At 37.9% G+C, this 26,401-nt stretch overlaps 1 protein-coding gene across 5 annotated transcripts in view; it reads left to right on the plus strand.

Annotated features, from left to right (window-relative positions):
* The window catches only part of SEMA5A (semaphorin 5A), a 372,788-nt gene that overhangs the window by 126,911 nt on the left and 219,476 nt on the right, over positions 1 to 26,401 (plus strand). For 4 of the 5 annotated variants that reach the window (XM_058824781.1, XM_058824771.1, XM_058824791.1 and 1 more), the window contains one exon: positions 14,153 to 14,244. The exons of the other annotated variant lie outside the window; for it this stretch is intronic. The gene's annotated coding sequence lies outside the window, so the exon portion shown is untranslated. The remainder of the gene's footprint in view (positions 1 to 14,152; positions 14,245 to 26,401) is intronic. 5 annotated transcript variants of the gene reach the window in all.

Below are 26,401 nucleotides of genomic sequence, written 5' to 3' on the forward strand. Positions count from 1 at the left end.
CGATTATCATTCTTACAGGCTTAATTTTGGGGTTTTTTTTGGAGGAGTGTTTTTTCTGTTTGTTTTGGTTTTTTTTTAGTGCTTGGTACAGAGATAGTGGCCTCTTTTTTCCAGTATTTGCTTCTTGCAATTAAAACAAACTGTTCTCTATTCTGGTTAACACCTTGAACATGGTCCCATTTTGTTGGCTGTTGTTGTTTCTGTTGTCCCTCCATTCTTATCTTCAGTTTCCAGATTGTTCTGAATCATGGCTGTGACTTTCATATTTTTCCACTTTTCTCTGAATGTGTACTCTTTATTGACAGCAGTTTTCATTGAAGAGTTCATAGTGTTCAGTTCTTCACGAGGAAGGGACTCTAATTTGCCCAGTACAGGAACAGAAGGCAATTGTCCTGTGGAGTGACTTTGTTCCTTGACTCTGAACGCATCTCAGATTCTGAACTTCAGTATCCTGGTAGCATCCTAGATGAGGATGAACTAGTGTCTCTGGAGATCTATTCTATTTTAGAAGCCAAAAAGAAACTGCAGTGTGTGTATGCCTGGATATTAGAAAACTGAGGTTTTCTAAAATATTGCCTTGGGACTTCTGCTGTTGCCTTTCTTTTATATGTATGCTACAGCATTTTATTTTTAATGAAAAATTATTCTTGGTGAGAGTTCACAACTAAACTATATGTGATGCTTATGACTAGGGATAAAAGTCAAGGCAATTTTCTAGCAGCTGACTTTTCCCCACTGCTTTATAATAAAATATTTAAAGATTTGTAATGATTTGGATGACCATGATAAGTGATTCTGTTATTGCTGTGTATTTTATATATGTACATGTGTGTTTTTAGAATACTTCAATTTTAAGGGTGATGGGAGATGAAGTTGGAAATAGTACCTACAAATTTCTTCTGTTTAAGTGTAGATTACCTGTTCAAGCATGCACAAGTACAATTAAATGGTTATCTCTTGTGCTTAGGATTGGTGGTGATGGTTTTACTTGTGCTTTCTTTTGCTTATCTGCTCCTTAGTATTAAAGTTGATGTTCTAGGAAAGGGAAGTACAGGGCAACAAAAAAGGGAACCTGACTTCCATAGAAATAATTGTAAATATTGTCTCCTTTTTGTAGCTGGAGTGACTAGGTTTTCTTAGGACTTTAGTGAGAGTTTAGTAAAAAAAAATGGTTTATTTAAAATAGATGCTGGATTGGATTAAGGGATGATTTTTATCAAGTTCCATATTTGTTGTATTTTAAACATATTTCTCCTTTTGGTTCAGTTTAATAATCCATGATGTAGAATTTCTTAGAGCTGTTTTGTAGGACTAAGTTATTTGGTTTCTTTTAATGAAAAACCACGAGGGCACTCAAAGCTTGTCATCTGCAGAGTGAGGTACTAGCATTTTAAATTAGGTTTTAATTTAAGTGTGTGCCGGAGAAAACTCTTTCAAAATATGGCAGATGATGTATTTAAAAAGAATTTCAGAGGAATTGCAGTGCTGTTTGAAGTATAATTTCACCAACCTCGCTATTCAGAAAAGTGTTTGAGAACTCCATGAGACTACTTTGTTTTTGTTGCTCCTTGAAATGAGAAGCTAACGGGAAAACTCAAGATAAGTAATAAAGAATTACATTGTACAATTAGATAATTAACAGAAGGCAATAAAACTCTGAAAAACTTCGAAGTGTGGGCCATTTGCTACTTTTACCACATGTCTGAAGTTCTAGTAGACCAAAGCCTGCAGTTAATACCAAAACAGAATCAATGCTGCAGTGTGTCTTTGAGCAGAAGTATTAGTTCTGTGGAGATGGAAGGACATCCAGTATTCAGTAAATATAAAGAATTTTGCATCTTGGTCACTTTTCTTGAGGATCAGTTATAATTATTGCCTTGCAAACAAGTGTTTAACCATTATCTTCATGTAAGTCTGGAACCCATTTTGAGGGCTAGAGAAGCAATTGAAATGATGTAACTTTTCTTCTGAACTGAGCAAACTGTCAAATCCATCCAGAGGTGTTGTGTGATAGTTCTCCCTTCATGTCTCAAGACTAATTTGTTTCAGAGGATCTTACTGCATTTTTTTATATATATAAAGAGAACCATTTTGTGATACAGTTGATTTAAAATAGGCATGTCCAGGAAGAAAGGCAGAGCAGATGAATGCTCTTCTGCTGTAGGATGAAATTATTGGAAATGTTGGATCCATTAAAAATTTAGTTCCCTCACTAGCTCTCTCAGTATTTTGAGGGTGAGCTTCATCCTGCACAGTCAGTATTTCTTATGAGATGGACTACTCCTCATTAGTCCTTTGGGAATATTTATTGGTATTCAAAGGCCGAAACTGGAATTTAATCACTTCCAGTCCTGTTTATTTGGTGTTTTGTGGAGACCAGTGGGAGTGCTTACAGCAATCTGCATGAAATTTCTACCACGGTTGCTTCTCTCCAACTGTCCCCATTCCTTTGCCATTAAGGGGATATCTCTGGCATCTTTAGGGAATCTTTTTTCCCCAAGGAGGTAGATCACACGTCACAAGTAGTATGTCTGTAAAAACAAATTGAAAGAAAGTAAAAGCTGCTCCCCTTGGTTATGCTGTTGCAAATGAAGGTGGTTCTTCTGAGGCAATTTTAGTAGAGTACATCCTAAAAAAGGGGTGCTAAACTTAGGGTTTTTTTCTGACTTTTTCCAATTTTTCTACCTTTGACTCTTTTACACAGAGGCAAGTAAAAGAGCAAAATTTCCTTGATGGAAAACTAATGCAGAATGGGAGAAAATACCTGAAGAAATTGTGTTCCTGTGCAGTATACAGTACACACAGTTAGCAGGACTAGGTGGTTAACTAGCAAGGTTTTAGACAGGTCTCCTCACAAGATTTCCACTCTGCAGTTTGGGAAGTCAGAACCTAAGTGCTCTGAGCAGCTTTTATTGATGTTGCATCCCATTGTACTGATAAGATGCCTTGAAAATAAGCTTTGCTAATTTTGCCATATTGCTATCAAAAGACTTTGACGTTTCTAAAAGTGTCACTGAACAGGATATAGGGAAGATATTATGATAACTATAATTTTCTTCTTGAGCTTCCCCTTATTAATTTTAGCTTTTATTTAGAAAACTGGTTTTAACATGCAAACCGCAAGCCAAGCTCAGAACCTGAGAAAAAATCAGCAGTCCCGGTGATAAATCTTACAATAATAATGTTACAATTTGAAGTAAATTCTACTGTACCTAAAAACGAAAAAAAAGGAAACCATATTGCACATAGGCTACCCATCCATAACTATTTTCTGTAGTGACTTTTTTGACTTACAGATGTTTCAAGATATGCAGAAATGGGGCATGAATTGGGACATTTTTAGGAAATGGGAAATAGCCCTGCCTCCTGTGGCAGTTTTAAGCATGTAAGAATGTCTAAACAAGAAAGAGATTCTTGGTGCTGAGTTTATTAACCTCCCACTTGATGACTTCTCTTATGCTTTCCATTTCAATATTAGTTTTGATTTCCTTCAGTTACTGAATCGTGATTTCCCTCTCTTCTCTGCCTTAATTCTTGCCTCTCAAGTGGGCTCTGCTTTTGTGTTTTCAGACAATCCATTTCTTTCCCACTAGTGCTCTATATATAAAAATGAGGTATTTTCTTGACTACCTGATGAAAAAGTAGGTGATCCTTATACTTTGTGAAATAGGAAGGCAGTCTGTAACCTAAAACTAGTTTATCAGGAAATGTTTATTGAAGTCTTTCGTTCTTAGTATTTTTCTGTGCTGCCCTTCAGTGGATAGGAGGAATTACTGAGCTACAGGAGGGTTGGTACTGCTTTATGATTTGTGCCTATAAGCTGCATTCTAACAGCTGCATATCACCAGCTTGCCATAACAAGATGTGCATAATAAAGTAAAAGCAGAGTGCTCATCTTTTATTTTTCCCTGATGCTTGGTCTCTGCCTTGAGAGCTGCCCTGTGCTGCATCCCCAACCACTTTGACTGTCTGATTTGCTCTACAAAATTTGAGACTTTAACCATTAAGTACGAGGCCCATAGGTGTTCTGGGGAACAGCATGTTCCAACAAGGAAATAGAAAAACCTTTCCTATTTTTTCCCAGTATTTCCCAGTAGTAGCACACAAAGCAGTGCAAAAGATCTGTTTCTGGGTGGAGAAAATATTCTTCAAATGCTGCATCTGAACTGTGACCTTAGAGGATTTTTTGGATAATGGAGAGGGACTGTAATGTAGGTTAAAACTGTATAAAGTATTATGTTTTTCTGAATTTGGTGCCTAATTTTGGGCAGCTGGGGAGGTGTATTTGATCTCTCAAAGACCAAGTTCTCCAGATGTAACACAGTTAAGAATATGACTTGAATCTTAATAGAGGAAATATATGAAGAAAACTCTTTGCACAGAAATGTGTGGACACAAACAAAAGCAAAAGGCATCTTTTAGCTTTTTTTTTTGACTGGCAGTGGAGGGTAACAATAAACTGATTTTTAGGTTTTTTTCCACCACCAAGAAAGGAGAAGGGGTATGAGAAATTACCCGAGCTGAAGGGGGGGGGTATTGCTTTTTTATTTTTTTTCCTAATAGATTGATTTTGGTGAAGAAAAGACTCTTCTATTTGCAGTAAAATGTAGTCCTCAGACCAGTTAAAACAGTTGCATAATTTTAAGTTGATTAAGACAGAGCAGGGCAAAGAAGCTTCTACCAGAGTATCTGCTGAGTGCCCTGCTAGGATGCTCAGTTTCAGTAAGTCAAGGTTGCATATCTGAAAAGAAATGTTCCCTTTGCATTAAGTCCTTTTTCCTGTGGCTAAAAGGAAAAAGAATTTTAAGTTAGAGTTTTGTTTAACTGGAGCCTTTACTATTGCTCAGAGTTTCTGAGTGAGAGAACCAGAGGGGCCTCCTGGTTTGCAAAATGATGTGCACTTCTGGGCCAGCACTGACTGTGTGGTGTCATGATAGCAGAATGTCTCCCACATGCTTACACATTTTTGTTCAATTTTGTCTCATCTGTGGTGATGGTAAGGTAATAAATTTTCTTTTTTCAAAATGCTATGTTTTTTTAAATCCTATTACTTTAATGTTATACTGTTAAAATCCCATTTTAACATTGTGTTTATATGGGAAAGTGTAGTACACCCTTCTGTGTGGTCTAATTTTCATTTGTGATCTTTGTGTATCAATGCTGCCTCCAGCGCGATGTAATGTGAGAGCCAAATTAATTTGTTTTGGAGAAATTCAGACCTTGGGGTAGAAAGTGAGATAATAAGTTGTGGGTAAAAGCCCTGCCAATTGCAGCCTGGGCACCAGCTATATGTATGTAGTCTGTGGAAGAGTTTGAAGGTTATCTTAGACTAAGTGTAATTATCTCAAAAATTTATCTGCGGTGCAGCTTCTCTTTGCTTTGTTGCATTGTTTCAAGTTATCTTACCTTTGAAAGATGATGAGAACTTTGGAATATGGCAGCTTTTCCAGCAGCATTGTTGGTATTTCTGGAGGGAGTACTAGTCTTAAAATGATGATTTCCATATGAAGTTTGGGTGTGTCTTTGATGTTTCTTCTGCTTGTTTGTACTATTTATTTCCTGTAGTCATTCTAGGAAAATTTTAGTGGCTTGCTCTGATGCAGGTGTTCTAAAAGATATCTCTTTCTTCATATATAATTACAAGAGATCAGGAACAATGGAAGCATACAAATCCTTGCAGATAAATTTAAATAGGACATGTATCCTACTACTCTGTACTAGTAAGCAAAATCTTTGTTTCACAATTCAGATTCTTGGACATTCCTAATGGTGTTTCAAATAGGAGTTTCCTGGTTTTTGGTGAGTTTACTGCAGTTAGTTGTATGTGTATTACTGGTTCATGTAATTGCATTGTGAATTAACATCAGAATTGTAAGTGTTGCTTGATGAGTTGTCAAAGATAATGAGAGCCCATACCTGATACTGAAGTTAACGCTGCATTTTAATAAACGTGCCTCAGGACAATGTGCCTGTGCCTCTGTTTACTCTCCTGCACAAGTTCTCCCAAAGCTTGAGTACCAAAACTCCAGATGAACCCCAGCTCCAGCTACCAAAATCTCCTGCTATCTTTTGTGTTATATTTTTGTATGAAAATGGAATCTCAAACAAACTTGAAATACAGTAACCAACATCAAATCCAGGTGTTCTTTCTCAGCTGCCTGAGGTGAATCTAGAATCCTGTACTTCATGCTCTACTTAGTGTGGATGTAATAAGTTAATTGAAAATAAGTATAAATTCTCTGGATTGGAGATACAGGAAGAAGGAGAGCTGTGAAAGGAAGTTCACTGTGGGCACAGTGCTGGGAAGTTCTGCTGTTTTAATCCTAGTGCACAGCAAAGCATGGAAGGTGTTTGTTTTCAGCGATGGCTTATGATGAGCTAGGCATTGTAATCAAAGTCTTGACAGGGATCCTGCTTGTATATTAAAACTCTTCTTCCTTCAACTTGTTAGTACCAAACACAAGAAAAAAAATCTGTTGCGGAGCCTGGAAATTGTGTGTGTCCTCCCTGGGATGGTGCCCAGGACTGAAGTGTTTACCTCTTTCTATTTGCTTAGCCTGAGGCATTTGTGATTGCTTCAGCACGGTGAGCAGCCAGGGAGATGAGATGGGAGCTTGCCTGCATGTTGGGTGGCAAAGGGAGGGATAGGCTGCTAGAAGAAAGCATTGCATGTTTGCATTGCTGATGGGGAAAACATTTGGCCCTGGGTAAGAGTATTTTAGATGAGGCTTGGAATATGTCCACATCACAACAACCATATTTTTGCTATCTCTACAGTCACCTAAAAAAATGAACCCTAAATCTCACAGCATTCAACTTCATGCTGGAGAGAGTAGAAGAGCTAAGAATCTTGCTGGGGGAAGCAGGGAGCATCTATCACTTTGGGATTTATCGTACCAGATGGAGTGTGCTGTGTGTTCTGGCTCCAGTGATGGATATGTTAAGTTTTGTCTTTCTCTCATGCATGCTGAGATGGAAGAAGGGAATGCATCCATCACTGAAGGAGAACAATCAAAGCAGAAAAAAAAATAGCACAGAATATGAAAGCACTGTAGACAAAGAAACTGTTGCTACTTCTCTCTCTTGTATCATAAATGATTTCAGTACATTTGGGCTGGGAGCCTAAATGGTATGAACTTTGTTGATGAGTTGTACCAACCAATGTACATGCACGCTCCCCTCCCACCCCAGCCCCCCTTCCCACAAGGTTTAAGAAGTCTCCCCCCATTTGGAAAAGTAGATTACAAGTCAATTTCTTCCCTGATACATAACAAATAAAATTTATAGACTTACCTAGGATTTAATATGGTCTCCTGTACTTAAAATGGAATGGATATGATTTCTTTAAATAATTTTGGAACACTTAGACTGACAAAGTGGATAAGCCAGCTTTTGGAATAAACTGGCGTATAAAAACTGGCAAAGTTTATAACACTGTGCATTGTAATTGCATTTTGTTGGGATATTATTACTTCAGCTGCACAATTATGGGAATCTGCTGCGTATTAGCAGACACTTTTCCAATAACCTGAGGCTATATGCACTGAGTTGGATTTTCCTCTTCAGACTATCATCTTGGATTCTCCCAGACTACATACCACTGCTTTATTTTTTTCTTTCTGTGTAGCAGTGCATGCTATAAGCAATAGTGAGTGTAATACTTTCTGCATTGTTAGGCAGTGAACATTATCAACAGCTGCAATATTCAGGAGTAGCCTTTTTGTTGTTATTTGGCATCTGCAGTACCTACATGAATCTGTGCAGTCCTGTTTCTCCAGAAGGCTGCTGGGCTCTCTGACTGAGAGAACACAACCATAAAGGTTTCCTGTAATTGTTGCTATCCTCAGGAGTTCAGTCTTAATTGAAGCTGCCGAGTTTCCAGTGCAGTTCACTGAGATGTAAAAAAATTGTATTTATTTAAAGAACATGGGTTATATTAAAAGATGTCTTCACATTTTATAATGGTGAGATGGGGTCAGATCAAGGTTCTCAAAAATATACCACAAATCATTTCCTGAGTGAGAACTGTAATCCAGGTCTCATAACCCCAAGCTTCATCCTTGGTCTGCTACCAACCAGATGTCCCTGAATTAATTATGCTACAGAAAACATATCAACTGGTATCCTGCAGTACAGCAAATGTATTTCAGAATAGCAAATAAAATCTAGGACTTCCCTGGGGCTTGAACTATTTTTTTCTCTAGGTGTCTGTCATCTAAGCTTTATTTGAATTTTATAAAATTGAAATGAAAAGGTTCACTGGCTTTTGCCAAAGGTCAGAGTAAACATTATTTTTATGGCTATATATTTAAAGATGCATTTACTAAGGACTGATCTTCCATGATACCCATAGTTTTGGTTTTACCTTTCTTAGCTTACTCGCTGCTTTTGGAAAATAAAGGAGCCATGTACTGGTTAATGAAAGAAAGAAAGCAGCTGTTTCATGCAGACTACAGATTACACAGAATTCAGTTTTGATGTTTTTTTGCAAATCTTAATAGATTTTGGAACACATGATGATCAATGAAATTTAAGATTTACATGCTAACATCAGCTACCAGCATGTCACTTAAATCAGAGAATCAGTTAAGACGTGAAATTACTTGGAAGAATTCTAGAAAAGGAATGACGTTTTATTCCAAGAAGAGTTGTGCTCCTGTCTGGGTGGGTGGATGCTGGAGACTATTTATCTTACAGGTGAAAATGGTAGAAGAGGTAGAAGCTGTATGGTGTTGCATATTGGGGAAGAAAGGAGATTTCTTAAGAAGACTATTGCATGGTATTCTTCTGCAATATTAAAATGCATGTGCGCACAAACACACAAAACCAAACCAAAATGAACAAAAAAACTCCAAACCAAACGCGATACATCTATTGAGTTTCATCTTAAAGACACCCAAAAGTGCTAGAAACATTTATTTTTTTTATCGAAGTCATGTAGAGTACACACAGAAACAAATTTTGTATACATATGCTACAGGGTTCAGTAATTGTTTTCTTTGACTTGCATTATGAAGTTGATTTCTCTGGTCATGACACTCCTGGCCTTTTATGTCCTCAGTACTAACACTGTTTGGCTGAATGGTACTAAAAAGTGTTATTCTTGTCAGTATCCTGGAAAGTCTGCCTGGATCATCAAACCAGTGAAATTCAGGTTCAGAAAAAACATATAAAAGTTTGAAGACAGGTAGGCAGCAAATACCAGTGGCAACAGAGCACTATAGACTTCAGTAAAAGATAGAGAAGCACAAGGATAAATGGCATCACACTCAAGAATAAAGATTTTCAGAAGTTTTGCTGTCAAACTCAAGGAGATTAGAGTTGTATCAGAAGTGATTTATTTTGAATAAAATTACTCAGTTGTGTAATTTGAAGCAAGTTGGATAAAGGCCATGTTTTCCCTGCTCTTTGAAGTCTTCATGAAAAACATTACTTCAGTGGGAGCAAGACCACAATAATTTCTCTTTTATTACTGTTTTTCTCCATCTCTACCATTTTAAACAAGATAGTACTGTTTGTTCTGTCAGAAGTCTTTATAATGTACTATACTTTAAAAATTACTGTTTTGGGATCATGGTGGGGTTTTTGGAAGAACTAAGTGCTGCTGCTCTTAGACTATAAATCTGTGGTGGTTGGTTAAAAGGCTAAATGAACATTAACAGGTCTAGTCACTTTGACCTCAGTGGGAGTTAAAACAAGTAGCAGGGCAAGTTCAGTGGCTTTAAGTGAGTTATTATTAGTCAAATCCCTGCAAAACCAGATAAGTGTTATGTCATTCTGTTTTGTAACTTTCATCCAGAGAACTCTGGCTGACTGGTGACTTCACATATTCTGGTCTGTGCTTTCCTGCTAGCAATATGATTCCTGTCCTGGCACTCCAGTCTCTGCATTTCTTCTGTTTTGGCCTAAAGGAGTCTGTTCTGGTTATTTTGACTTTACCATGCCTGTGGAGTCAGCCTGACAAAGTCAGGATGAGTCACACGTACTGTTCATGAGGTTTGCATGTGCCTGTGTGTGTGTGTGCGCGCACATGTCCACAGTTGTTAATGCCTGGGAGCTTGTGCTCAGCAAGGTGAGAACAAAGCTGGAACTTAAGAGAATCCAGGTACTGCTCCTGTTTTGATTGGATGTAATTTCTGAGATGCACCAGGAAACACGTGTCAGACCTGGAAGTTTCTCAGACCTGCGCGTGAAGCAGGAGCAGACGCAGCGCTCTGTACACTGAGCTTGTGCTTTGCAGTGTCTGTTTGCAGGTGTCTGTCTGTTTGGGATGTGTTTGTATGGGCTGGTTCTTTGGTCTCAAGCAGAGGTGGCTGGGGCATGTTCAAGGATGTTTTTGATTTTTAATTTGTTCTGCTTTCCCCGCTCCTAAAAATCCCTACGTTTATTTTATTTTGGTTTTATTCTGCCCAATATTGTGATTTGGAAAGCATATAAACAAAATGCAGATTTATAAGAGGGCTATTCCTATTTCTGTCATGTTTCTTATGCCTAGATTCTGCTCAATAATCGCCATCTTTCTATGTGCGTTCTTTAGTCAAGAAAATTAGCTGGATTTAATGAGCTATTTTTCCTTATGCAAGGACCTCTTCAGCATGAAGAGAGAAAGAGAAGTAGTAATATTTGCTAACATACATCATAAGGAGAAATGTTAGTATTTGTAGAAGGAATACAAGGTAGTGGATTGCAACCATTCATCCTTTACTGAATCCTGAAAGTAAGATATATTTGCAGAATGCAGGCATGTTTTGGAGGAGGATAAGAGGAAGGAAAATATTTTTATCCTTTTATTCTTACTCGTTTTCCTCTCCTTTTCTCAGTTTTGGTACCTTTTCAATTTTGACAAGATTTTCCTTGTCAGATATCAACAAAAGCAAAGAATGTGTTCAGTAGTATTTTAATTAGTAAGTGAAGTTTACTTCATCTATGTTCAGTTCTCCTGTGTATAGATGGTGAGAACATTGAAGTCTGGAAAAGCCCCATCTACCTGGTGTCCCTGACACTTCTACTTTAGCCTCACTGACATCATCCACAGTCACTTGGAGCACTTCCTCAACTCAGGTTGTCAACTTTGTGGAGTAAAAGCCAAGGCTCGCTGGTGAAATGATGTGGAGCTGGCATGTTCTTATCCCACTCAGTGTCCTTTTTTGTCTTGTGGGGTGAGCAGGGGATGTCATTAGGTGTTGTGTGAAGATCCTGGGTGCCTGGGCAAGCTCCCAGGTGTCTGGGTGAGGCGAGGCTCTGCTGTGGCACGCTGCCTGAGCAGTGCCGTGCAGCTGCAGCAGAAGTGGGAAGCCTCGGCGTGCAGATGGGCCACGGTGTCTAGACATGCTGTGATTGTTTCTTTGCTCAGTTCCATGTGGAACCAAATATCTCTTCAGGTGTAGCAGACAGAGGTGAACCCAGTGCCTGCACCCATGTAAGAGCAAGGGCAGTAACTGTGTGTGTGCTCGCCGCAGTGCCCCTGCCAAATTCAATCTCACTGCTTGCTCATACCAGTGACTTTTGTGCTGTATCCTATCAGCAGCAGGAACCAGCACTCCCATGTGTTTTGCTTTAAATCTTGTGATGATGTCTTGAAACCTTCCCCTAGTATACACCTATTGTCTATTTTTATCTGTTTGCAGAAGTCCCCTTGCTGCCCCATTCTTTTAAATTAGTGGGTTTCTGGGAAATAAAATGTACGATGGCTGAATTCCCCTCTTGTGTACCTGTGTTTGCCATTGAGAGTAGGTACAACAGCTGTTTGGGAAGTGAGTTTGTCTGTTGCTTTTCCTGACCATTTTCATAGAAGTTTTTGCATTAGACTGAAACTGATCATCCATTCTAAGAGACATTTTGAAAGGAAAGAGTGCGAGACAGAGGCATGAAGCAAAGCCACTCTAACCTTTTTACTTTAGCAACTGATGCTAAACCAAAGCAAAAGTAAACTAAAACATGATTGCATACCTTCCAGTAAAATTGATGTTTTTTTTTTTTTTTTTTTTTTTAGTTAGACTTCTAATTTTGGTGGCTTTATTTACAGTTTCTGTAAGACTGGTTTGGTGTGGGCTGTGTAGACCGAGTGAGCCTAATTTTAGCTTAAATAAGCGAATACTCAGGCTGGTTTCTGGTGTTATCCTACCCACAGCATGTACTGTATTGTGCTTGATGAGAGTGCTTCCACAGTCACAGGAGCTGCAGAGTTGCCATATGAAGAAGTGTAAGGGGAGCAAGACATGAATCTGTAGAAATCAAACTTTTACATATTAGTTTTTGTCTGTGTGTATATTTTCCCTAAATCAATAAGATGGATTCATACCCTGCTTTCCAGTTTTGTTTATGTAGTTAAGATTAGAATAAAAGTAACCTTGTTCAAGCTTTTATTTTGATTAAATAAAATCTGATATGTTTATGTAGAAATAAGAATCATGAAGTGAGCAGGTTCAGGTGCTTATAGAAAGCACTAGTAGTGTTAGGCTTGTTTAGAAAAATTGAGGTATACAGCCTTCTTTGTAAGGTTTCAAAGTGTAATAATTCAGCTGCTCATTCTGGTGTAGTGAGTGCATACATAAATCACTAGCACACTGCATCTTGGAGATGGGTTGCTTGTAGTTGTCTGTAGAACTTGCTGCAGAGTAACAGTTCTAATTAATTACTTGACAGACTGAATGTCTCAGAGTAGTTTGTCATCAACATGCACTGGTGACGGGTAGTTTGAGTGCTGAGGTGTTTGAGCATTCTCTGGTACATAGTAGTATAAAAAGCAGAATTTGGTCCTCTTCCAAGTTTTAAATTTGTCCTTGCCTTTCTGAAAAGTGGGAGGCAAAGAAAAGGTGATGCAATGTCTTGTTGAAAATATAAGCTTCTCCTACTACCTTGGACTATGAAATTGAAAGTGACTTTCTATAGTTCAGCTTTGCTTGATCCCTGTGCCTTGGAGAACACCATCTAAATCTGTTTTTGGCAACTTCTACAGCAGAGACATCACGGAATTTCACGGAGGGGTCTGTATATGTGCACATATGATATAAATGATATGATAAAATTCCTAATTTAGGATAAAATATGTAAATTGTAATCTGAAGTACTTGATGATAGGGGAGAGTGGGATTCTTGAGAAATTTTGATGTGGTAAACATAAATCGGAATCTTTGTTGGCCAGTCTGGAGAGTTCTTCTTGTTCGTATGAGGTTTCCAAAAATTTCTATGGTTATGCATTTGGCAGGCTTCCTGAGACTTTCATAGGTCAGGAAAGCATTGGAAAAAAATCACAAACACTTCCAGTCATCTAGTACAGTCATTTCATATAAGTGAGTAAACAGAGTGGAACAATGACTCCTTTTTTGCCTCACGTCTCTGTTTAGGTTCAAGGGTGAGCTGTTGATTGCTGGTGTATTTGTTCTGTTCTGTAGACGTTCTCAATCGAGGAAATGAATGCTTTAATTGGACAGAGGACTACTGTTTTTTCTTGTGAAGTGCCTTTTTCTTGAGGTGCTGAGAGCAGGAAACTGCTATGGGATTCCTGTCTTGCTGTTTCAAGTAGAGATAGCACTTGATTGATTAGCAGTACTTTTTTTAGTTTAATAAATAAAAAAGCAAGATAATTTTTGAATATTTATCTTGTATTTGTCATTCCTACAAGATGGGTTAATGTCTTTAAATGTCCTTAATGATGCATCTCTCTCTTGAAAATGCTTTTTTGTATTGTTTTGAGATATTAGAGAGTAACTATGTTTTTCTTTTGAACTTTGTTTTATGGAAAGGTGGAAGAATACTGAAGTTTTACCCACCTGAATTTTGTTATGGATTTTATTCAGGGACAAATTTAAGTCTGTGTATTAGACATGTTTAATTTTAGTGGTATTAAGGCACCAAGACAAAATATAGAGTAAGGATTTTTCTCAAATTCATGTCTCATGGATTTTGGTAATTCTGCAGCAAATATTGCTCTTCTGATTCTCATCCTAGGCTGCCGGGTATTTTAAAAAATGATTTTTTTTCTATCTCTTTCCTTTTGGTTCTTCTTCACATTGTGTAGTTAAAGTGCCTTACATTTCTAATTTATTGACTTGAGCGACATGTTTTATGTCTGCAATAAATGTCTGAGAATTGCTGATGAGCTGCCTCCTCAATACCTATTATCTCTCTTCTGTGTTCCCTTAACTCCTAGGAACCTCCAAGGTAGACCCAGGACCCCACTTTGGCTCTGCACAAACGCTGAATAGAGGCAGTACATGATTACAGAGGGATGGTGACTAAAAGGTGGGTAAGAGACTGTATTTTGTTCAGTCAGTAGATGACAATGTCGTGGAGAGATGATGTCTGGAAGAAAGACTTGTGATGTGACTTTGTAGACCATTGCAGTTGTTCTGCCTTTCTCTTTTCCCTAAGCTAAGGAAATCTGACAAATGGAAATGGGAGGAATGAAAGAAAAAGAACCTGCAATTCTGCTGTCTTCTTACCTCTCTTGAATTATGCTCAACCTCAAAAAGGGAAACTACGTAAAAATGGGGATGCTTGTTTACAGTGGCACTGAAAGAGTGATGTGTTTGAAGGTCACTATTTCAAGATGCTGTTTTGGAGGCTCCACACAAACACTTAACCATCAGTCTAAAAATGTCTTAGGAAAAGGAAGCCTGTATAGCTAAATGACCAGGTGGAGGAGACTATTAAAAGCAAGAGGACGTCTTAAAAAAAGCTGTGTCTATGTTCAAAGAAGGAAATTAAACCAAAACATTCCCCTATCAGGCTAAACAGAAAGTTAATGAATGCTTTTTTCAACCACACCAAGAGGAGGCCAGCTGGAGACTCTGTGCGGCCTGTGTGTAATGACTCTATGGCAGGAATGATCCAAGATAAAGCCATGGCAGAAAACTGAGTAATTCTTGTGTGTATGTGCTCACCACTGAAAAGTTCGAGGTGGTTCCTGTTTTGGAAACCTTCTTAGGTTAGGAGAAACCTTCTTAGATTTAGGAGATTGCCTTTCTGGAATTAATTTACTGTTCTCAGTTTAGCAGGTCCAGATGTAGTCTGCCCAGTATTTTTTTACGAATGGTAGAGTGAAATAGACCAGCTTCTGACTGTGGTATGCAGCCCTTTGCTTTTAAGTGTCTCACCAGTTGAATACTTGAAGATGTCTAATTTCATACCACATTTCAGAAAGCAGTCATGTGGACTCAGAGAGTCTAAAAACCAGCGGGTCACCTGTTTAAACTGAGTGGATTAATTAAAAACATTAGATTAGAATCTCTGTTTTAGAAAGAGCATTGAGTATTACGGTGGAGATACTGAGAAAGAATTGATTTCTGTGCATAAAAGCCCAATAAAGAGGATGTTTAAGACCTGATGAACTGGTTAATATAAGCCTTCACCTACTTGAAGGATGTTTACAAAGATGATGGAGCCAATGTTCCTAGTTGTGGCAAACCAATAGCAGGAGGTCAACATACACAGATTGCAAATTGAAATGTTCTGATTGGACATTGTAGGTAAACATTTTTCTGTAGGAGTGTAGTTCAGCACTGAATAAAACATGGGTTTGAGGTGGAGGTGGCACCTCTCTAAGTAGAGCTTTCAAGTCTTAGTTGTATAGTGCTATGGTTGACCTGATCTTGTGTGGCTTTTAATGGCTGGGCAGATTGTCTGACTCGAGTTTTTGTGATTAGCAGTCAAATCACAGAAATGGCCTGTGGTCTTTGAAGGGGACAACTGGCATGCAGATGAAAGACATCATTTGATGTATTGCTCTACTTAAATGATGAAAATTTATTTCCTATTGAAAGTTCTCTTGAAAGTTTTTTAAAGGAACTAAACAGGCTCAAGTTAAGGAGGAGGACTGTGTTATTAACTTATTAACTGTTTTAATAATTGTTTAAATGGTAAGGAAAAAAGCTTCAGGGGAAAAATGTGTTGGAAATCACCGATGGATTCCCATAGATAGCTCTGTGAGTGCCCGCGGGTATTTTCATATTTATAAGTGACTTGGGACAAAAGTGTGGTGACAAGGTTTATTTCTGAAACTAGGTTTTATGGGACAAAAGAAGGTAAAAATATAAAAGGGACAGACTGAAACAAACACAAAAGAACCATGTAAAGCCAAATGGCCATTAAAATGATGGAAGAAATTCAGGATCAGTAATGTTAAAGTATTTTGAGTTAGCTTGACGTCCTGGGACTATAAGCGGCATTTATTGAAAAAATCACCTCTATATTTTAGGAGCAATTGGGAAGGAAATTTATATCAGAAATTACTCTAAAAGGAGAGAAATTGAAATATTAGACCACTTTCTAAATCTGTGAGGTGTTTTGTCTTAAAGATGGCATGCTGTCCTGGTCTCCTTATGTCAGAACAAGTGAAGTAGAATAGGAAAAATTTCAGAGAAAGGCAACAAAAATGAAGAAGGGCAGCAGGATGCAGAAGACATCAATGGAACAGTATTCCATGCAAGAGCAACTAACTAGATGAGAGTTTCCAGACTGGAAAAGAGAGAATAACCAGGTCTTAATGCTAGGTGTTCGTAAAATTATAGGAGCTGTGAGTTGTGTCGATGGGAAATGAATACTCAGTGCCACCTAATTTTATATTAGAAGAGAGATGAGCTGAAACAGACAGGAAACAGTTTTAAAGCTAGGAAAAGAAATGTTTTGTTTGGGGATTTTTTTTTTTTTTTGCATAGTGTGTAAGTTCTGAAATTCCTTGCCACAACATGCTGTATGTGCTGCATGGTTATAAAGAGCTTCTGAACAACTTCTGAACAAATATAGAAAAGGAGGTGGAAGGAAAAAAAAAAAAAAGATTAAGGTACTATCCCTAGGTAAGAAAGTTACTGAGCTGCAAATTAGAGAAAGTATGAAGTGTTTTGGGGAGAGTGGAAGAGAATTTTTGCATGTGGCTGCTCTAGACATCTGCTCTTAGCTGCTTCTGAAGGCAGAGTAATAGGTCAGGCTGGATGTTTTGTCTGAGTTGGTTTTGTCATTTCTGTTGGGCTAAACAGCCAGCCTGACCCACTGTGGTGGTTCTTCAATGCTGTTTTATAAACAGTAAGGTTGCAGGGTGCAGTCCCAGAAGAGAACTCTGTTACTAACACTATTTTAAAAAATGCTAAGCTGTTATGTAATTTGAGGTCTCCCACAGAACTTGGAGCCTTTCCCCTCATTTTAAGATAAATCCTTTTAATCTCGTTTTGGCACTTGATAAATTACAATTAAATTTGTTTTAATATGTTCAAGCTGTTTCTTTGAGAGTTCAATTCTTAGTCAAAAAATCTCAGTTTTCTGTTTACCCTGTTCTCTGTACAATCTGTAGTGCCTGTCAGGGAGCAAGGAATTACCAGAACACCTTTTCTCCATCTGTGAGTTCTAGTGAGACCCATTTTGGTGTAGAGACAGTAAACTTCAAGCAGAGAGATAAGCAAGATGAAATGACAAAGCCTAAAGGAAGTACAAAGAGAAGGGGAAACCACTGATAAATCTGGAGATACTTTTGTGTTTGTGAATTAACTTGAGGAGCAAAGTGTTGGAGTTATATTATCATGATCAAAGGGGAAAGGCTAAAAGTGACAGCATTTCATATGATAGCAGTTTAAATGGCTGGAACAGATCAGGTTACTGGAAGGAAGATGGCCATGGGAGAAAATTAGAGGAAAGTAGGTGAATTGATCTTAAGGAATTGAATGAAAATATGTAAACAAAGTTGAGGAACTATTGAATAAAGTTCTGAAGAGTTAACAGAATTTTAGGAGCTTAGAGAGGAGTGGATACTGGGAATGAAAGCAGCAGTATGCTTAGTTTTCCATAGTGGTTTATGCATGTGAGATGGATGGATCGATGCAAGTATTGAAGAGTATTACAACTTCCTGTACCAGTATGTGTACTTCCTCTGGGAAGCTTTCCAAGGGGACTTGAAATCAAAAATTTCGGAAGGGGAATTTTTTTTTTTAATTAGGTCAGAGAGGTTAGTTGCTCTTGGCAAAAATGAATTTTGTTAAAACAGTAGCAAAAATGAATCTAAAGAAGCTGAAATGGAGACTGAGAATTTCTAAGTAACATGGCCAAGACTTGCAAAGACAGAAATGATACGAAAATTTCAAATAGTAATGTACAGTCCTGAGGAAAGAGTATTTTTTTTGCAGGAAGAAGGGATACAAAGGTGTAGGTTAGATATGGATGGATAGGAATTGTAGAATAAGAGCAAGTAAAAGGGAAAGAAGAAAAATTATATGACAGAAGTCATTACGAATTTAAAGTAATGCTTAGGTTAGCCATTTCTCCACCCACCTAATTCTTTCACCTCATCCATTTATGAAGAAAAGTTCTTCTTCTTGGGCTTCTGACTCTTTTGGTGTCTTCCTTGTGGCTCTGTGTGTAGTGATGAGGGTTTCCCTTTGTGGAGGACCTGTGGAATTTTAACAAATGAAGCGTAACAATGGAAAGCTCATTAGTAGTAGTTGTTCTTTGTTATAAGAAACCTGCATTGCTTCAAAGCAGCAATAGCAATTTCAGAGTTGAAGGAGCTTCATTTTCTTGTGGGAACTTTGTGCCTGGTGTGTAACATAACTGCAGATCACTGAGCTGCAAACAGCTTTGTACTGAAGTGATGAATTGGGGTGTGCTTGAATCTGCATATGAGGTGAGGAAGGATCAGGGAGGGATGGATGAGGTCATTGTGCCTAATGGAAAACTCTTTGTTTCTTGCTGCAGAAAATGAGACTCTTCCCATTAAAGCCAGTTAAATCTCTGAGATTAATGGCATCTAGAAGCAGGGCTTTAACACCTGGTGTGAAACTAAATGGTCTTTGATTTATAATTTTAATCTCTCTATTTTTTTCTTATGCTTAAAATTCTAGTTAGGGGTAAAGTTCAGCTTCCCCCTCACTGGCACAACTGCCCTCCTTCAGGTCACACTCCTTGCAATAGAGATGCTACCTTTAATTATTCCAGATACCTCTCATTTGTCTGAAGACTCATGGGATGCTTTCTCTTGTTGTGATGATTGAAAATGTCATAAGAATTTGTAGAAAAGGGCACTGTTTTGAGACCTTTTGAGCTGACTCTGTTGATCCAAGTTTGGTGGATTGATATTTTTTTTTTCACATGACAGAGATTTTTCTACTCTCAGCCTGTGCATTAAAATATGAATAATCTGTTTGCTCTGGAAGCCCTTTTGGCAACACCGCTGAAGCAGTTTGAATTATTTTTCACTCAGAATTCAGATTGTATCTTTATAAAATGTGGTGAAATCCAGTGCTGGAAAGCATGCAAGATTGACAGCCCTGGAAATTGAAATCCCTGTTAATCCATGTACTAGCTAGCACAGCCTAGCTGGAGCAGACGTTCTATCTTGGCAGCACAGCTCATGGTTAACCTGATGAGATGACCTCTGTTTCAGTTATTTATTGTTTACAGAGCACTGAAGGCTTGCAAAGATTTTTCACAGTAAAAGCAACGTGTTTCAATTTCTGTTTTCAACATCTTTCTACATGGTGTGTTTATTACAGTATAAATACAGGTTCGTGTCTTTTAAAAAAGCAAAGGTATGTACTCTGCCCTAAATTTCTTCTGTAAAAGAGGTGTTTGTGTGTGGCTGTATTATTAGTTGTAGAAAGTGGTAGGGCTGTAGTGAAAGAAACAGAATGCATCATGGTGACATTAGCAGTTTAGAATTTCTGCTGGATTACTCTGCTACTGTCCCATCAGCATCATGGTGGAAGTGGCATGTGACAGGAGAAAGAGATGGCCACGTATGAAAGGATGGGGGGAATTTGTTCCTGTATCCAAATGTGCACCTCAGAGAGAGTCCCATCCTCTTCCTTCCTTCCTCTCTGGGAGGAAGCATGCTGGGGTAGAGCATAGCAAAACATCATGCTAGGAAGTTTGGTATTACTCTTTGGTAAGTTGAGTATCATTCTCATGCTAAATGTCTGTCTTCTCAAGTTACACATTTCCTAACACTGCCAGAAATTGCCAGTTTTTACTTGGCCAGACGTACACAATATATGCAAGTTTCCTTGTTTGATGTGGTTTTGGTGTGGGCTTTTTTGTGTGTCCAGTCTCTTTTCTTTTTTCCCCTCTCTAGATCAAATCCTGCATTTTATTATTGCATGAGGTACCCAGTGGAAAGGCATTTCATCCTCAGCATTTTCCCTCTGGGCTCTTTATTTTGAATTCCATCAATAAATTCCGTAGACCCTTCTCATACCTGTGATACTTGTATGTATTTGCACCGCTGCTGCATAAAGTGACACTTTTCTGCTGTGACTTTTCAACACCACACCCACAGCCAAAGGGAAGGTTTTATTTGTAAAGTATTTTATTGTACTTGTGTTTTACCTTGTGCTATTAGTAGACACCATCTCCAAGGATTCCTTTTCATTTGTTTGTTTAGTTTTTTTTGTTTTGGTATTCCTTCAAGAGCTTTGATCTTGGACTGTTGTCCTGGAAGTAGATTTAACATCATTTCTGTCTGTAACAGTGTGCAATTGACATCAATGCCGAGACTTAGTAAATAAAAGAGAAGGACTATAACTGCAAAAAGCTTACAGTAGAAGAGATTGAGACTCTGAGATTTTAATATTTGAGAGCATTTTTAGCCCTGCTGTCAGGTGAAGAAAAGAAATAAAAGCAGATGCAGGAAAGGAAATGTAGTGTTTTAGCATTTTATTGTTGTTTACATGAATACCCTCTTCTGCTGATGACAACATGTTTTGGTTACCTTAAAAAGGAGAGGAACTGGGGTCTGCAGAGACTAGGAGGATGAGGGTGGATGGAGTAGGGGAGCACAAAAATGGGTACAGGCCCTTCTGTATACGTTTTGGGGGCGTGTATATATAATATATATTTTTGGTAGTCTCGGGCAACACTAAGCATATTGGAAACTGCGCATCATCCAGCCTTGACATAAAATGAAGGGATGGTCTGGAAGTTTCCCTTTAAGCAGCTGTGGGGGTTTTAGAAAAATTGGATACAAACTAACCAGCCCAAGAAAGCTGAATCTGTGCCTTTATTGTTGGTAAAATCTAAGCAAAGATGCAATCATCCTATGTGTTTCTATTTAGGGGCTGAAGGTGACCTTGACACATTTGGTCTCTGAAGTGTGGATTCCTCAAAAGGAGCAGTCAGAGCTGTGTTTCAGTGTATGCAATCTGTGCATACATACTGTATGCTTATAAGATTCCAAAGTGATAAATGAAAAATGATGGCTACAAAGATACCGAAGTGATTTTGTATATGATGGAGACATCAGTGACACTTCATGTAATTTAGTCTTTGACTGATGAAAGCTGTCAGGCACTGAGAAACCATTGGGATAGATGTCACTAAAGAAATTGAATTTTCACAACATTGTTAGTTTGGGGTTTTTTTTTATGGAATAGATTTTTTTTTTCCTGAAAGCTTGTAAATGGAAATCATTAAAAAGAGCATCATCATTAAGAATTAGATAAACCATGGAAATTAAAGTAATCTAAATAAAATAAGAGGATTTTGTCAGTCTGGGAAAAAATAGAGTGTATTTATATTATTATTTTTGAGACACAAATGCACAGAGCGGGACAGTGTATGCTCTGAAGAAAACCCACAAGAGGCTTTCCTTTATTGAAACAAGTAAGTCAAGAGCCATTCATTCCTCATTTAACTTTCGGCTATTTGACATCTCCTTATTTGTTGTTTCACATTGAGAGCATTACATTAGTAGTATATGATTTCTCTTGTGTCAAGTTTTTACTACTTTTAAACAGACGTAAAAATAGAACTTAAATTTTCAACCATTGTGTTGGAGGAAGAAAATAAAGTTATGATTTATTCTCTTTAGAAGAACTTTTTCTTTCTCTCTCTTTTTTCCTTTTCTTTTTTTTTTGGTGTTGTGATATATTTTAGGATGTAGTAAAAAATAAGCAAGTTTGTATTTACAAGGTTCAGGCGTGTGCAGGGATGTTCCTCATATGTGTAAAACCTCGTTATGTGAATATATGGGGTCTTAAGTATAAGCATTGTAGTAATAAAGAATTTGGCCTTTTATTTTTGCAAACTCTGATGGTTTGGATATTTTAGCTATAAAATGGTCTTTGAAAATCTTTGTGCCTTCTCTTGTTTTTAAATTTACATGGTTTATTTCAGGAAAATATTTATTAACTTGATATTTCACAATTTCACAGAAACTTTAAAATATCTGTATCTTACTTCAGGATTTAGTGAGTAACTAAAAATGTGGATGAACTTTCAGAAAGTTCTAAGAGAAAGTTCTAAGATCTAAGAGAAACAAATTTTTTTTCCTTCTGGCTTCTTATTCCAGGATCCTGATAGCTTTGTCAGGGTTCTCTATGTTCCTGATTAACATCTTCAGAAGACAGAACTGATGCAGAGGGGAGCTGTCTGATTTTTCTGTTGCAGTTCTAACTGAATCAGAGATCTATATACAAGGTCTGATACAGAAGAGTGTAATTTGGATTGGTGGAATCCCCTTTGCTTATTGTCATGGGAGTTAACCATGGGATTAGAGGAAACACTGAACAGTGCTTTCGTGTGTGTTGAATCTCTGTAAGTGTGTGGTAAAAATCTTGTTGATGTATAAATTATATAAATCATCAACTTTGCAGTGATAGTGTTAAAGGGCTACAAAGTGAAGTAGCAGCCTACTTGTCCCTTATGCAGTCTGCTCTGGTGGGAGGTGTCTGTGCCTATGGGATTACATGACCAGGTGTCCCTTAAAGATGATCTTTAAGGTCACTTTCAACCAAAACCATTCTGTCATTATCTGATACTAATTGTATATTATCTGTACTGATTTGCATAATCTGTGCAGACTGAACCATTGGATGGTTCAGGCCACCTATCCCATTGGATACCCTATTGCTTATCCAAGAACAGGTGAAAGAATCCAGAGTCTTGGTGAGATACCTGTGTGTTTTGAATGCTTACATTGATAGAAAAGCCACACATAAATGAATAGTTGGGGAACAGGAGTGTTCTGTAGCAGAGATGTGGAATGGGAGCTCTGAGCTGCCTTACATCTCCTTGTCCTTCATATCAGTCTGCTAAACCTGTGAAAGCAGAATATATTCGTTGTTGATGGAAAGAAATAAATCCAAAGCTGGGAATTACATGGGAGTTGAGAGGAGTTCAGAGTCTGAAGTGCATTTGCAGATGGGGCCATGGGGCTGAGTGGATTTGCCATAAAAGTTGTGCTCTCCTCCACTGTATTTTGGCTGCCTTAGTTGTGCACCACCCTGCATTTGCTGAGAAGTGTTTATTTAATACCCAATGCCCTTTAAAACTGTACCAAAGAACTTCAGGACTGACCCCACTGCAAGAAGATGAAGTTGCCTTTATTATCTAACTGAAGCAGGCTGTCACAATAGTCATTTCATGACACTTTGGAACTTTTCCAGTAGTTCTTTATGGTAGTAATTGCTTTAATATAATCTTTATTTTGGAAGTTTGCCTAGTATTAATGTGCAGAATACCCACTAATAGTTTTAACAGTAAAATTTTGTCCTTTAGATTGCTGATTCACATTTAAAATGTATTATATAAAGTTTCTATGAGAGCTAAATACCAGGTACTGTCAAGTACTTTTATACAGTGATAAACTAAATGACAGAGAATTTTTTGAAGTTGGATATAATTAAAAAAAAACCCAGTTATTTGAAGTTGCTGTATCACTGTCTTCCTTCTGGTTTCTCTTTACATCCATGTGCAAATTTTGGCACGTTTTTTAGTACAGTTTACAAATATAAAATAGTATGTCCAGATGGCTACAGCAATAATCTGTGATGCGATGATCTTCTTTTTTAATTATTCAACACAAGTGACTCCAATCTCTGTGTTGCCTTTTCCCAATAAATATAGAATGCAACAGCTAAGCTTGCATTACTTTCTTGCCTCTTTTTTTACCTGCTTCAATTAACTTTGCCTTTGCTTGAAACTACTTTTGTACATCTTTCAGATTTGATCTCCCAGTCCTGAACTTTGGCTTTTACTTCAATCAAGCCTTGTTTATAAACGGGGTTTTTGGTGTTTTTTTAGTTTTTTGGACAGCTTTCAAAACACAAGCTTCTGTAATTTAAGAGTATTTTATATATAATGAAATTTCAGCGCATTGTTAATGCAAATTAAGTCACAGCTTTGCTTGTAGTTGTGACCCTGGTCCCACATAGATTCTTAATTCTCATTGGTGAAATTTCAAAATTCACTTTCTCTGTGCCTGAAAAGCTTGCAGAAAAGCAAGACTCAGACCTTAGCAGGAAATGGAAGCATGGCTGTGCTTGGTCAGAGGGGCATCCAGCCCAGCATCTGGTCTTAGGAGCAGCCAATACATGGCTCAGGGAAGAGGGTAGGACCACAGCAGGCAGTAGTGGGATTTTTCCAGGACATTGTTTCAGTTTCAGGTTAAGGAAGTTCCTGAATTGCACAGTGCAAAATGGGAGTTTCTAGATATTTTATAGCTAGCAATGGGTCTGTTTTCTGAAGGTCTTCCTGACCCCATTTTGAAACTTCGTAATTTTTTAAAATGATCAGGGCCCTGTTATATGGACTCTGTTCTGAACTCCTGTTACTCTCAGCACTTGAAACTGTATTTCTCCTACAGAACAGATAGTGTTCTATGTCGCTGATGGGCCCTAAGAAAATGTGTTTGGTTTGTCAATAATAGTACCAACTGGAAAAGGAGCAGGCAAGTGTTGTGTAGAGAGAAAAGAGAAGATGAAATGTACGGCTATATGTGTTGATTCCTTATTTGCTACAGTTTTTCCATCTCCATTTCCTTTTCCTGCCCTAGCTGACACTTTTGGCCTTTCCTGGATCATTTTCTTTCACTTCATGCCTTTTCCTTGTTAAACCTCTTCTGTTTCTTCTTTCACTTTTCCGACTTTTATTTGCAAAAATCATTTCCATTTCATTTTTTCCCCATTATTTTGTAAAAGAAAGCTTTGCTGACTTTGTAGTTTGTCTGAGGTGGAGAATCCTTCCTTTTATTGACTTGTTTCTTGTTTCTAAGGATCACAGTTCACATCCACAGTTCACACAGTTCAGTGGATGTTCCAGGCATGGCATGGGGAAAGGCTTTCTCAATGACTGGAACAAGGCACTAGATATTAGTGGAAGGAAACTTTGAGGAGGAATCTTTGTCCTGGGAGGATATCAAAAAGGCTGAGGAGCTAATGGATAGCTAAGGAAAAAAAAAATTTTTAAAAAAAAGTGCTGACATTTTATTGGGATTTGGGCCTAGTCTGTACTGATTTGACTTTATTCCTAATCCTAAACTGCCTGTGGTTCTTGTCTGCATGGTCTTGCTGGGTTGGCCTGTGCTTGCTCAGGGAGCTGAGCTCCACTGGCTCTACACCCCACTGATGAGGCAGAGGAGCCCACCATGTGGTAATTGAGTTCCAAGGTGTTACAAACTCCTGGCTTCACTCAGGCCAGTGTTCTTGAAGCAGTGCTTCCTTTGCTGAAATCACAAATACCAGCTCTGTGAGAAGTGCTGGGGAAATAGCTTTGATGACAGATTCTTGTTTTATGACCTGTCACCCCTAGCTACAGATATTAGCTGTCTTTTGGCAGAATGTCACTATGAATTCAAGGACTGATTTTTGACTGTGCTAGTCAATGACAGCTGATGGCTGTCTGCCTCTTGCAGAACTTAAAATTCATGTCACTGCAGAAATGAATGACAGTATTAAAAAAAAAGTTGAAGGAACTCAGTAATAATTTTTTTAATTGAAGCTGACTCTCACTTTATGCAAATACAAATTAGAATATGCTACTCTGCTGCATAGTAAACAGTCTGCATTGCTGTGTCCAGTGATGACACTTGATGGTGTATGGCTGGATTATTTCACTGAAGAAGATCTGTAGTTTCCAGTCTCATCTCAGTGTTTAGTAGATGATCTTTGAGCTATTGCTCTGATCTAATTGTGTATCTGACTTATATGCAAATTGTTTTTCTAAAGGTATACTGAGTAAGGAATGTATTTCAAAGTAATTATACTATAAAGAGGTATAGATTTGTGATTTTTGTGCATTTGACAGTAAATAGTAAATGCTATAGTAAAAACAACTTCTTGAGGGATTTTTTTTTTGCTTTTTCTGTCTTTTTTTTTTTTTTTTTTTTTGTAAGAGCCCTCTTTATGCCTGCTTCTGGCCTCCATCCCTTTTTCCTTCTGACCTCCAGGGCTTGTCTCATCTGGTGAATTGAAAGCATACACATTGCCTTCGAATTCAGCTGAATTTTTGGTAGGTGTGGTGACAGAGTCTTTTTAATGTATTCTTTTCTCTAACAGTCTTCCTCTCAAATGTTTTGCATTAGTTTGAGGAGTTTGGCTTTAACAAATCAAGAAGAATTACAGAAAGAGGCACTGAGCTAAATTGCAGGGGTATTCATGATGCTCTCTTTCCTGATTTGTCTACATGCTTACTAGTGATACAC

This window comes from Ammospiza caudacuta, chromosome 1 (genome assembly GCF_027887145.1).
Source record: "Ammospiza caudacuta isolate bAmmCau1 chromosome 1, bAmmCau1.pri, whole genome shotgun sequence".
NCBI lineage: Eukaryota > Metazoa > Chordata > Aves > Passeriformes > Passerellidae > Ammospiza > Ammospiza caudacuta.